General features: G+C 39.6%; 1 pseudogene; it reads left to right on the top strand.

Annotated features, from left to right (window-relative positions):
* The first annotated feature begins 520 nt into the window (after positions 1 to 520).
* LOC116557158 lies at positions 521 to 1,083 on the top strand (annotated as a pseudogene).
* The last annotated feature ends 9,160 nt before the right edge of the window (positions 1,084 to 10,243 follow it).

Genomic DNA, 10,243 nt, shown 5'->3' with positions numbered 1-10,243 from the left:
CTCTGACTAATTTTGTCAGTGAAAACACTTTGAAGGCAATAATAGAAATGGGCTTTACCAACATAACTGAAATTTAGCATAAAAATGATGGACCACTAATGGAAGACAGAATCATTCAGTAGCTACACGACCAGCAGAGGCAAAAACCCTGGCATTTCTCATCCCTACATTTGAACTCATTGTTAAGTTAAAATTCATGTCCAGGAATGGAGTCTTTATTATCTCACTAATTGAACAGCTTGTCTTGCAGACTTTTCGTGTTCTTAACGAGCTAATGACTCAGCATGTGCACATGCATGGGTTGATAATGTGTGGCAGTAACAGATCTGCGGAAGTACAGAAACTTGCAAATGGGATCAGCACTGTTATGGTCACACCAGGCCATCTCCTGGACTGTATGTGGAATTCCACAGGATTTAAGTATAAAAACTTACAGTGTCTGGTTATGGATGAGGCTAAATGGTATCTTGGATGTTACGTTTGAAGAGAAATTAAAGCAAATTATTAAATTTCTTTGAACATGGAGACTATGCCCATTTCTGCCACACAACTAAAAAACTTGAAGACCTGTCAAGGATTAAAAAAAAAAAAAAAAAAAAAGGAACAGATGGATGCTGGTGTTGATAATGATAAAGCTACTCCAACAGTCGATAGTCCTGAGCAGGGATACGTTTTTTGTCCTCTGAAAAGAGATTCCTTTTGTTCTTTATATTTCTTAAGGAGAACTGAAGGAAGAAACTGATGGTCTTCTTTTCATTTTGTAGGTCTGTAAAATACCACTATGAGTTGCTGAACTACATTGTCTTGCCTACCTTGGCCATTCATTTGCAGAAGCAAAATTATGTGTACAATTACATTTTTCCAGTTCTGTAATGCAGATTCAGGGATATTGTGTACAGATGAGGCAGGGAGAGGGCTAGATATTACTGGCTGGACTGTTCAATGTAATTCTCCAAATGACCCTAAGGACCTAAGGAATATGTTCATTGTGGGAGGGCAATAGCCAGGGCCCTAAATGAAAGAGAACATGCCTTGCTCATATTTTGCCCAGAAGAATTGGGTTTCCTTTGTTACCTGAAGTAACTCAAGGTTCCATTAAGTGAATTTGACTTCTCCTGGTCTAAAATGTCTGACATTCAGTCTTGGTTTGTAAAATTAATGGAAAAGAACTACTTTCTTCATAAGTCAGCCCAGGAAGCATATGCGTCATATATGGGAGTGAATGAATCTCATTATCTGAAACAGACTTTTAATGTTACCTTAAATTTGCCTCAAGTTGCTCTGTCATTCGGTTTCAAGATGCCTCCTTCTGTTGATCTGAATGTGAACAGCAATGAAGGCAAGCCTAAAAAGAGAGGAGGTGACAGCAGATTCAACTACCAGAAAACCAAAAAAGTTAAGCCCATAATTTTTAAAAACATTAGCAAGAAATCTGTGACAGCAGGCAGTTCTCTCACTGAAGATACACTTTTCTTTCATCTTGAATAACTGTCCTGAGGTGGAATTTTCCCCTTTTGCCCTAACAAAGAAGTTTCTGTAGGCTTTAGAATTTGAATGGATATAATAACAGTGTAAATTGGCTTTGGTTGCAAGCACTAAGCATTGTTATTTCCAGCAAGTTCTTTTGTATTTTTGGAATTAAAAACAGATTTTAATTTTTCTTGGTTGCCCAAGGGCAAAGCAAGGAATCTTCATCTTTCTTGTGATAACATGATATTTTAATTTTAAAAACCTCCCAAATTTATATTATTTTAGTTTTTTTGTACATTGAAAAAACAAAAGCCTCTTAGAATCAAGATGAAAACTTCAAATTCTCTGTATTTCTTCTTTTTCTATTTTTTTCTTATTTTTAGAGATGGTCTCGCTCTGTCACCCAGGCTAGAATGAAGTAGAATCATCATAGCTAACTGCAACCTAGACCTCTCAGGCTCAAGTGAGCCTCCCACCTCAGCCAACCAAGTAGCTAGGATTACAGGCATGTACCACCTTGCCTGGCTAATTTTCTATATTTTAATTTTTTGTAGAGATGGAGTTCAGGCTAGTCTCGAACTTCTGGCTTCAAGAGATTCTCCTGCCTTGGCCTCCCAAAGCGTGTGAGGTTTACAGGCATGAGCCACAGCACTCAGCCCAACTTCTCTTTAATACGAAAAATGAGAGCTTATTCTTGAGAGGACAACAGGTTTCATTGTTTTTCTGGTCTGTCTACTGTAATGAAAGCTGGAGATGTTAATTAGGCAATAAGACACCGCATGTTCTCACTCATAGGCCAGTGTTGAACAATGAGAACACATGGACACAGGGAGGGGAGCATCACACACTGAGGTCTGTGGCGGGGAACTAGGGGAGAGACGGGGGTTGAGGAGTTGGGGAGAGATAACATGGGGAGAAATGCCAGATATAGGTGATGGGAAGGAAGGCAGCAAACCACATTGCCATGTATGTACCTATGCAACAATCCTGCATGTTCTTCATATGTACCCCAAAACCTAAAATGCAATAAAAAAACACACACACACAATACTGCTGTCATTTGAGTTGGTGAGCTGTCCCCACATGGTATAATTATGATTTTCATGTTGTTAGCACTGAAGTCCTCAGAAACAGGATAAAGTGGGAAAGCAGGTGTTAGGTGAGAACTCTGACTTGCAAGGAATATCCAGTTTATAGATATGAATGCAATTAAGTACTTCCTGTCACCGGATTATATCTGTTAGGACTCTGCACATCTGATCCTTGATACAAGCTAGAATCAACTATGCTGTGAAAACTTTTTTTCAAATTTTGTAATTTTAGCAAATTAGAAAATATTCTCTATATGTAAAAATCTCCAGATGGGGATTTTAAAGTAAAGTGAGCAAGTACCTAAGAAATGTTTCCTGTTTATCTGTTGTTTTATGTTTTGCCAGAAACAAAGGAGATGTATTTTCTGCTCACAAAGGGCTTAAAGTGTTGTTGGGAAAGAAAATGATAAAGACACTTGACAAAAGTATGTATTTTGTTTGTTTGTTTGTTTTTCTTCAGAGATAGGGCCTCACTCTGTTGCCAAGGCTGGAACGCAGTGGTATGATCATTGCTCACTGCAGCCTTGAAATCCTAGGCTCATGCCATCCTCCCACCTCAGCTCCCCAAAAGCACTGAGATTACAGGTGAGACCCGCTGGGCCTGGCCTCCAAATATATATATTTTTTGAAGCATATTGTGATACTTGGAAGTCCCTAAGTAGAAAGTCATATTGAGCAACCAATTAAAAAGTGAGAGGTGGGACTTGCATCTGACTAAGCCTTGGAGCACCAGATTTGAATTGGTATGGCAGGAAAAATGGCTCGAGTGGAGGGGCAGTATGGGATTAAAAACAAATGAGCATGTTTAAGGACTGAAAGGAGACCAGGCTGACTGGAGCAGTGGATTCATGTTTCAGAGCACTGGGATGTTTTGGATACATAAATTGGATCCAGATTGCTAAAGGTCTTGCTTTAGTTTTTTATTGCTGCCATAACAAAGTATCACTAATGTAGTAGTTTAAGACAACACAAATGTATTATCTTATAGTTCTGTAGGCCTGAAGTCTAGTGGGCTCAACTGGTTTCCCGGCTTGGAATTCATAAGACAAACATGAATGTTTTGGTGCAGTTATGCTATGAAGGAGAATCTGCATCTGTGCTCATTTAAGTTCTTGGCAGAATTCACTTCCATGTAGTTATAGGACTGAGGGCTCTGTTTTTTTGCTGGCTGTTCGATGGTAGTTGTTCTCAGCTTTTGGAGGCCACCTGCCTTCTTCACTGATGGATCTCTTGCTCGATCTTCAAAGCTGGCAATGGTGGTTTGAGTCTTTCTCATACTTTTAAGTTACTCCAGTGCCTCATTCATCTGCTGTATCACTCTGATTCTTCTGCCTTTCTCTTCCACTCTTAAGGGCCCTTGTGATTATATTGGGTCCAACTAGAGAATACAGAATAATTTCCTAATCTCCCTGTTTTAAGGTTCAGAACCTTACTTCTATCTGCAAAGTCCCTTTTGCCATGTAAGGTAACATATTCATGGGTTCTAGGGATTAAGGGCCAAGCTGAGGAGTTTGAATGTGATACAGAAGGTAATAGAGATGCACTGTAGATTCTTGAACAGAGGAAAGGTATGTAGGTACACAGGATAGATTGATGATATGACGTACCTTCAAACTGGTATTATTTAACTATTCATGCAATATTTATGTAGAGGAGAGACTGAGCAAGACATAGGGAAGAGATGAGAAAAAGAACCACTGGTGGCTCTTTTTAACCTCTCTTAATTAGATCCAAGCAAATTGACTCAAACTTGAAAACTCCACTCAGTAGACGATCCCTATAGTGAATACTTACCCTTCTTCAGGGCAGTTTAGCCAACACCCCTTGTGGGACAGTGGCTCATCCTCCCCCTGACTTAGGTGGTTTATCAAAGTATTCCCTCTAAACATTTGCAGAGGAATTCTAAAATAAATATTCTTTATATCACTATCTTTTCAGTTAAGCTTCAGCCCCCTTTTATAGATGGACATCTTATACCAGCACCCCACTGTACCCTCCAGCCCTAAGCTGGCTCTGGAGATATTCATTCATTTTATTCACTCATGAGCATTTGCTATGTGCAAGTAGTAATCCAGGTGCTGGGGTTACTGCAATGAGTAGAGTCCCTTTGGCCTTGGAACTTACCTTCAAGTGGGAGAACAAAGTCAGCAATCAAACAAATATACATCCACTGATGCAAATATGAAGAAACTAATTAAGTAGGTTAAGAGGATGGAGAGTGATGGGTGAAGATGGAAGGTAACATTGGAGGAGACACTTAAAAGAAGTGAGGATTTAAGCCACATGACTGTCTGGTGTAAGAGTGTTTAAGGCAGAGGAAATAGCAAATTCAATGACTGTGAGAGGGGGACATGCTTGGGACTTTCATGGAAAATAAATGGGTCTAAAAGACTATGCACTGGGTACATTGCTTATGTGATGGCTGCACCAAAATTTCAGACATGAACACTAAAGAACTTATGTAACCAAACACTACCTGCTCCTCAAAAGCCTATTGAAATAAAAAAAAAATTGGTCTAAATGTCTGGAGCAAAGTGAGGGGAGAGGAGTGTTTGGAAAGGTGGTCTGAGAGGTGGTGGGCAGTGCTGTAGTAAAGTCATCTGTCATTGGTCCTCATTAAGCAACATTCTAAAATTGGGCCTGCACCTTCTCACACACTGTTTACTACAAAACTTTAGTCTTATTACCACACAGAAGGATTTGTCTCAAGAAATTTGGATCAAATAATAAAATAGCATATTTCAATTTCTGGGTATAGATTGCTATGAAAAATTAACTTATATGCATTTATTGACTATTGTTTATGATAAACAAAGCTGCTCTTTTATAATAAGAGTTGGTAATATTGTACCCTTTTTATTTTCTACCTTCAATATTATTATACAATAAAAGAGCTGAATATATAATATACTGCCGAGAGGGTAATGAGCAGGATTCAATCACACATTTAAGTGAATTTTTAAAAAATCTGAACCATGTCCAAGTTCTTCCGTCTAAGCATCACTTAAGAATCTGTTTGTTCAGTTGAGTTTCATCTCTGCAGCTGCCAAGGCACTTCAGTTCTGCCAGCTCAACTCTCTGATTGCAAAATAAAGGGTGGTCACTTAACAGTGGATGTGAAGAATAAGAATGTTCTGTGAAAAGAATGACATTATGAGAAACCCTGATAATGGAAAACTGGAGGCTTCCCTCTTGTGCCCCCCTTAGCGTGAAGGCAGTTAAATGGGAGGGTATTCTCACCTTCCTGAATCTCAGCAGCCTTTGGCGGGTATGTGTGCTTTTGGAAGATAGATGCACTTTGCTGCAGCTTACATTCATAAATATTTTTGTAGTACAATAGGTTGTCAAAACAAATCTGTGTTTTCCATTTGGGTGTGTGTGTGTGTGAGTGTGTCAGTATGCCTCTTCATCTTTTTGTCCATCTAGAGGTGGAGCACAAATAGTTTACTTTCTTCATTGTGGATTTTTCATTACAGTATAGATTTGTGCAGAAGTGAGTCATGAGGAAGAGGCAAATAAATGGCCATATAATAGGTGGGAACAGCTTCTGTGTCTTTGCTTTAGCAGTTCTGTGTCTTTGCTGAAAATCTGTGGTTCTTTTTAAGCATTTTTGATAGAGAATACTATCTGAAGCTTGGCAGTAACTATATTATTGAGCTGGGAGGGAAGGCCAGGTGGTCTTATTGACAGCACAGTTGTACCTGTGGAAATGTTGCCTTGCATTCAGAGGAAAGGCACCAAGTTTCATAGAGCTTCATCACTTGTTAGCTGTGTGACCTTAAGTGATCTGCTTAACTTCTCTGAGACTCCATTTTTTATTTTGTAAAATGAGGAAAATAATGCTTACATCCTGGAGTGATTATGAGAATTACATGACGTAATGCAAGTATAGTGCTTAGGGTAGTGTGTGCCCGTGCTAAATGCCCTATAAATGGTAGCCATTTTTACTATGATTTTTCTTTGGCTTATTTCATTCTGATGGCACAGCATGTAGACTTGGCATAAAGCAGCAGTTTTTCTGGTGCATGGAAATATGGTCCGTTAGAGGCTAGCACATCAAACCCTGCAACTCAGTATATACACTCCTTCAAATTTTTCACAATATTTTTATCTCTTCAAGGAAACCTGGAGAAAACATTTTGCTGCGTGCTGCCTGAATTGACCAGCAATTCTAGTTTTCAAGTCGATGGTAAATGGATGTATTTATGTATGCTGATTTGCCTCAACTTTAGAAGAATTCCTCAGGGAATTCTTTAAAAGACACAGAACAGAATGGAAATGCTTTTATTTTTTCCGTAAGCCATGGAAAATTGTGTGTGCGTGTGTGTGTGTGTGTGTGTGTGTGTGTGTGTGTGTGTGTGTCCTTAGTGATCTAAAAGTTACTTAGAAGTGGTCAGGCAAAATGGAAAGATTTGCTAATGAAAGATTTATCTCCCCATGACTGCAATTTTATGTCCTTTCAGATTAATTTATCTGAGTCTTTTTCTATTTAGAAAAGCATTTAGTGCAATTTGGAATTGCAATTAGGATAGTCTATACCATCTGCAGTGCTTGATGTAATTCTCTAGCTTCACTATGGTTACATCACAAAGGCGGCTGGAGCTGAATTCTGCTCTTTCACTCTAGAAAACCCAACAGTGCCCACACAATGTCTATCCTTAATAGGTATTCAATATTGGTTAATTGATAATAAACTTTTACTCCTGGTGCAGTTTCCATTAGTGCTTGTGGTGAAAAATTGTGCATTAGTATTTTAAAAATTATGGATTGATGGACAGAGGATGCCACTTTCAAAGGTTCTTGGTTCTAATTCTAGATTGACAATAGCCCCTATGACATTGACCCAGGCCTCTCTTAGTCATTCTGTTTTCATTCAATCAATTCTCAGATGGGATAACAAAACTGATAACAGCTTCTAGTATTTTAAGGAGAGTGATTGCTGTTGTTTTTTGCATATCTAAATGTTGAAAATTTTAATTTAGAGGTCAATGTCATTCTTTTCATTGGACACTCTTATCCACATCTGCTATTAAGTGGCCACCCTTTATTTTGCAATCAGAGAGTAGAACTGGCAGAATTTAAGTGCCTTGGGTCCAGGATGGATTGATTCATTCATTTATCGATCACTCATCCTGTATTCATGCAGCACTGAGTGGCACAGTGTGGTGTAAGCTTTATAGTCAAGACTTGGGTTTGCATCTAAGCTCTCTTACTAGTTTTGCGATCTTGGTAAAATTACTTCACCTTTATGGGCTTCCATATTGACAACTATGAACATAGGTGGTTGTAATGATTACAGAAGAATGAACAGGTGACATGCCTGCACAGTGCATATTGCTCGAAGATGGGAGGTGCTCCGCTTCCCTCCTACTGTGCACACTGGCATCTCATGGAACAGACTGATAGTCCTTACTCCTAAGAGAGTTTACAATCTAAATGAAGAATACATAAAAAAGAATATAACATTAAGATTTAGCAATAAGTATCCTGGTCTTATTAACAAATGGATCTGTGGATAGTTTGAGTGAAAACAGTGAGTAAAAACCAGGGTTCAAAAACAGAGTCTAAATGAAACATGATTGACAGCCAACTTTAACTTCTTGTCCTGGAGCTGCATTTGCCAATGCTTTCTTCATCAATGGCTGAGTTTTAGTCAGACCACAAAAGTGAAATCTCTCATACCTGCTTCCTGATCAAGGGGATTATGTTTAGCTATACGTGAGTTGTGCTAGGTTAAGTATTAATAAAGAGTTTGTTTTCTCAACTTCTCCTAAATAGATTAAGTGGCATATTAATGTGCTTTTAATTCCATTATCTTTAATATTTTTAATTTAAAATGTATGCGATGGATTGGGAGTGCTGGGGGATGTACCCAGCCCCCACAAGCAGATTTGTTACTACCCCATCTGCCACCCCAAATGCTAAATTCCAGGAACACCACTGCTTTGCAGTATGTTCTATTTTACAAGACTTTGAGGAAAGAGAAACACAGAAAGACAGTGACAATCACTGCAGGGTTAGAGAGATAGAGAGCATAAGGTTAGAGCTAAAACTTCTAAAAAGCAAATGGAGTGTTTGAAAAAAGGAATAGAGGGAAGAATCAAATACATTTACTAGGAAATTAATGAATAGGCTAAAGGTATTTATGTAGGCAGAGAGCATATGGAAAAGGGGGAAATGAATCATGGAAGAAGGCAGCAAGTCTTATCACATGAGCTTTTTCATCTTGAGAAGTGTGTGTGTGTGTGTGTGTGTGTGTGTGTGTGTGTGTGTGTTTATGTGTGTGATTGGAAGGAGAAACAGTTACTGGTCCAGTCCATACCACAGGAGAAAGGAAAAAAGTGTCTTCCATGAGGTTGTCATGATGGTTAATGTGTTCTGAAGTGTTATATCAGAGCTATACCTTGTAGAGGACTACTGTAGCAATTATAAAGAGAAAGCCAGAGAGCAAGGAGAGGGGCTGCAGAGAGCTGAGATCTGTATGAAGATGGTAAGCTTCTCCACTTGTGGGCACTTTTACTGCCCCCTCCTCCTCCCTGGTTTTAAGACTTGCTGTCATGCCCAGTGATTGGTGTTGCCAAGGCCCAAATAGCTTCCGGTATTGGTGTCTCCTGTAAGAATGACTGTAGAGAAATGGGAGGCTTGGAGAGATTGTGGGATTTTGAAGGACTATGGGTTTGAAAATTTCTGCAACTTGGGGCTCTAGAGATAGGGAGGGGAAGACAAACTTGTTCCTAAGTGTTTCTGATAAAGAGTTATCTTGGCCAGATATGATGGCTCATGCTTGTAATCCCAGCCCTTTGGGTGGCTGAGGAGGGTGAATGGCTTCAGCTCAGGTGTTTGAGACCAGCATGGTCTCCATGGCAAAACCGCATCTACAAAACAAAAATTAGCTGGGCTTGGTGATGCATGCCTGTAGTGTCAGCAACTTGGGAGGCTGAGGCAGGAGGATTGCTTGAGCTCAGGAGGTTAAACCTTCAGGGAGCCAAGAATGCGCCACTGCACTCAACCTGGGTGACAGAGTGAGCCCCTGACCCCCTACCCCCCAGAATATCTTGCCTCATTAAATGTAATTGTAACACTGGGGACAGAGTTCAGGAGAGTATGTGGCATAAGTGAGTGTGGGAAGTGATAAAGCCCATGGGAGGAGCCTGAGAATAATGCAGAAAGGAAAATGCCAAATAGGCCCCAGAGCAGTTGAATAAAATGGCTGAACCTGGGTGATATGAGAAAAGGCTCTAAAAATATGGGTGAATCTGAGGCCAGAGAATGGCCGGAGTGAAACTGCCCTGCCAGTCTACAGCAAAGCCACCTGAAGTGAGAGCTGAGCAGTTAGCACAAAGCCAGGAGTCAGGGCAGTGACATCTGCACTAAACCCACAGGCTGGACTTGGGTTGCACTGCAGAGAGAGGGCTTGGAATTGAACTTCCCTGGGGGTGATCTCTACACAGATGCCTGAGTGGGGCTGTGTACTGGCACTATGCTCCCTGCTCAAAGCTTGTATGTGGAAATTATAATCTAGCAGCTTATTTTTGAAATCTTGAAAAATCTCCTGACCATAATAAGTTCATAGCTAAATGCCTCCAGATAGACAGTAAAGCACAATTTCAAAAAAGAACTTACTTCTAAGGAAGTAAAAAAAAAAAAAAAAAAAAAAAAGGTAATTTTATAACATCAAAAAT

Source organism: Sapajus apella, unplaced genomic scaffold, assembly GCF_009761245.1.
Source record: "Sapajus apella isolate SASKATOON/1434 unplaced genomic scaffold, GSC_monkey_1.0 scaffold18, whole genome shotgun sequence".
In the NCBI taxonomy this organism is placed as follows: Eukaryota; Metazoa; Chordata; class Mammalia; order Primates; family Cebidae; genus Sapajus; species Sapajus apella.
Note: the sequence above shows the minus strand (reverse complement) of the source record. Positions and strands in the feature narration are given on the sequence as shown.